The sequence below is a fragment of the Spinacia oleracea genome, chromosome 1 (assembly GCF_020520425.1).
Source record: "Spinacia oleracea cultivar Varoflay chromosome 1, BTI_SOV_V1, whole genome shotgun sequence".
Lineage (NCBI taxonomy): Eukaryota > Viridiplantae > Streptophyta > Magnoliopsida > Caryophyllales > Amaranthaceae > Spinacia > Spinacia oleracea.
In genome coordinates this window covers 51548175-51552114 of record NC_079487.1, presented here as the reverse complement: position 1 = coordinate 51552114, position 3940 = coordinate 51548175, and the positions used below count along the sequence as shown (strand labels likewise).

General features: G+C 34.2%; 1 long non-coding RNA gene across 1 annotated transcript; it reads left to right on the top strand.

Annotated features, from left to right (window-relative positions):
- Positions 1–541: 541 nt before the first annotated feature.
- LOC130465881 (uncharacterized) lies at positions 542–1008 on the top strand. Its single transcript, XR_008925899.1, has 3 exons — positions 542–658; positions 742–801; positions 947–1008. It is a non-coding gene; the product is annotated as an uncharacterized lncRNA (long non-coding RNA).
- Positions 1009–3940: the final 2932 nt, after the last annotated feature.

Genomic DNA, 3940 nt, shown 5'->3' with positions numbered 1-3940 from the left:
GAGAGCAAAATCTAGTTCGGACACGACATTTCAGTCCGATTCTCGGCAACCTTTTCAACATCGATTCTAATCTTCCTTGATTTCAGATCATCCCAAACCTTCTCCCCTAACTCAAATTATTGCAAGAAAACCTAGATTGTTGCAATCCCCAAACAAATTGAAAATCCAGATAAATCACAAAGCAAAAACTGTAATCCCCCGTAATTTTGTACATTTTGTTTATATATTTTAACGTATATTAATATATTTAAATATAACTTACGGTTTTTAGAAATGAATATGTAATTAAAATATAATTATTTTATTTCATTCTGAATACTTTTAATGATTTATGAAATCAAAATGTATTTTTGAATTTTACGTTAAAACGAATTAGAATTTCGAAATCACGTTCTATTGAAATTAGAAAGCAAATCCTATTCAGTTTTAGATTCGAATCATAAAAGCTAAATCCTAATTCTAGCCCACTTGGGAAAGCCCAACATTAAAATCCAAAGCTCAAAACCTCACCCAAACTATTTTCACGTAAAACACCAAAGCCCTTTCTTCCTCTCTGTTTCACGTACAGCAAACAAGTTCTCAGCCGTTTCTCTCTCTCCTTCCTTCACGACCACCGCGTCCTGCCCAGCCGCCGGACCACCAGCGTTCGTCGCCGCCGGTAAGTTTCCTCCTCATCTCCTCCGTCATCTCTTCTTCCCTCTCTGTTTTCGTCTTTCCTCTCAGCCCTTCGTTTTTGCGCAGCAACACCGCGATCCAGGCCAGCCGACCACCGCACGCAGCCACCGGCGATCCCTAACGCCGGTAATCCTTGGATCTCCTTCTTCGTTCCTCTTCTTTTGTTTCGTTCTTGATTTTCGTCCTCCCTCAATTTCGTTCTCTTTTTTTATCTGTTTCGTTCATGGCTCATTCGTGTTTTGTTTGTGCCAGCAGCAACCACCGGTCGCAGCCACCTCGCCTAGCCGCCCACCCTGTGCGCCGGCCAGCACTCCCCTCTCCCTCTCGAATTGGTTATTTTCTTAAACCCTAAGTAACTAATTATTTTAATTAATTATAGTTGTTAATTTAAATTATGTTCTTGATATTAAATTTATAATATTTATGGGTTGAACATGATTTTCAGATTTGGTTTGAGATTGTAAACGAATTATTTTCAGTTTTGGTTGATTAAAATATAAGTTAGGGCTTAATCATGATTTATTAATTTGGATTATGTTTTCTTGAATTTAAGTTATGGGTTTTGTGATTTAAATTATAAATTTCAGATTATGCAAATTATATAATAAAGTTATTAATTTTCAGATTATCAAATTACTTTGAAATATTAATTTTGATTGTTTAAAGTAGGAAATTCAAGGTTTTTTATGATTGTAAGTCATTGTAGGACGAGTATGGATTATTAAATTTATTGTTATGATGTACAAGGAACGTAGATTGACCTTGGTGAAGTCTTTAAATGAGTTTATATTGCTGAAAATTTAAAGTACGATGTTTGCAAAATGTTTTCAACGAATTTCAATCACTAGTTCACTAATTATGATGCTAGGAAATCAAATGTTTAAGTTTTGTTATTGGGGAAGGTTCTAAATATGTTTAGGACGCATTTAGAACGCTTTATTATGATCACCAATGATTAGAAATTGATGGGGATTATTTGTTGGTTGTTTTTGTAATCCCCCGTAAATTTATAAATTTTATTAATATATGTTAACGTATATTATTTATATTTAAATAGAATTTATGAATTTTAAGTAATAAATATATAATTAACGTATATTTATTTTATTTTAAGTACGTTCTAAATATTTAACGATTTTTGAACCTTATTATATTTATATATTTAATGTATATTTAATTTTATTTAAATTCTAAATATTTTAACGGTTTGTGCAATCAAAAAATAATTTTAGAATTTTACGTGAAAAGAATTCGAATTACGAAAACGCATTCGATTGAATTTGGATAAACTATCCTAACTATTTTTGGATTCGATTAACCTCGATTCTAGTCCTAGCCCAAGTTGGCAAAGCCCAAATAAGTAAACCCATACCCCAACCCATGTTCTAATCTCACGTAAACAACTCTCCCCTCCTTTCATTCAACTTCACGTGAAAACCCAAAAACAAAGCAAAACCTCCTTCTCTGTTCTTCTCCTTCACGTGAACCACCCTCAAAACCCTACTCCTCTTGGTTTCGCACCACCGTACTCCTTTCCACTGCCCAGCCGCCGCCGCCGCACACCTGCACGCCATCGGCTTCTCTAGCCGCCGCCGGTAACTCTCCTCTCCCCTCTGTTTCTTCTTCGTTCTCCTTCTTTTTCGTTCTTTTTTTCGTCCTCCCTTAACCGTACTCCCATTACTTTAGTGTTGATTTTCGTCCTCCCTTAACCGTACTCCCATTACTTTAGTGTTGATTTTCGTCCTCCCTTAACCGTACTCCCATTACTTTAGTGTTGATTTTCTTTTTTTCGTCCTCCCTTAACCGTACTCCCAATATTGTTGATTTTCGCGCAGCAGAACTCCGCGAGTCTGCCCTACCGCCATCAGCGCAGCCGCCGGCCACCGCACAGTAGCCTCCCCCCTTCTTTCTTTCTTTTTTTTTGGTTAAAGATTTTCTTTTAATCTATTTTCCTGTGGTTTAATTGCCCCTCTCCTCTCGCAGCCAACCACCACCACCTTGCTCCCGCCGCGATTTCACCGCCCAGTCGCGTCGCCGCCAGCCGCGCCTCCCTCGTCGTCGTGCCTGCACCAGCCGCCGGCAGTCTCTCTCTCTCCTCCCTATTTGGTTGATTTTCTTAAATCCTAAGTTATTGAAATCTTTTAATTAAGATTATTAATTTGAAATTATGTTTCTTGAAATTAAATTATTAATCTTTATAGTTAAATTATAATTTTCAGATTTGGAGTTGATGTTATTAATTAATTATTTTCAGATTTGGTTGATTAATATATAAGTTAGGGTTTTAATTAGTTTAGTGATTTAATTCATGTTTATTGAATGTAAATTATAAGTTATTATGATTAAATTATATTTTCAGATTATATACTATGTTTAAATAATAAATTTAATTTTCAGATTATGTAATTGAATTGAAATAAGAGTTTAATTATTAAAGCATGGATTTTTAAGGTTTTAATATTCTAAAATCATAATAGAATGATTATATATTATTAAAGCTATTATTTTTATGATTTTAAGAACGTTGATTATGTTTTGTGGACGTTTGAAATTATTTTATATTGCTGGAAATTTTAAAAGGGATGTTTTATTGGAGTTTAGAACGTTTTGGGATCATTAGTTTTATAGTTATTATGCTTGGAGGTTATTTAGTTAAGTTTCGATATTTGGGATGGTTCAAAATATGTTAAGGATGTATTTAGAGTACTTTAGTGTTGCTGTAAATTGTTGGATATTGATTGGGAATTTTATTGGTTGTTTTTAGGCGGAGAATTCTTTGTAGGCGACTTTTGAATTCGTTAAAGTGGCCTATCAGTTTGTTTACACAAGGTACGTACATACCTGTGTGCTTGAAATGTGTGTGATTTGTTGAAACCATGTTGAAATTGTTGATGAACTTGGTTATGTTGAAAGTGCATGTTTAATATTGTTGGATGGACATGTTGAGCATATATATTTCGTTATGAGAATTATAACATGTTAGTATGGATTATTGATGCAAGCATGTCAGTTGGGAACTTTATTTTATGTACATTGATTCAGATCGATTGATCGTTGTTCCCTTTTAGTTTTTCACTACTTTATGAGGGCCGAGGACCTTGTTTAGTAAGTTAAAACCTTATACCTATATAGAGGGTTGATCAGTATTAAAGGAAAGGTTGAATTAATTGGAATAAGTCTTGATTGACATCTCTGTGATCACTTACTTAATTCCAAGATAAAAACAGTCGTGAATAAATGTTGTTTGTATGCCTTATGTGATTGT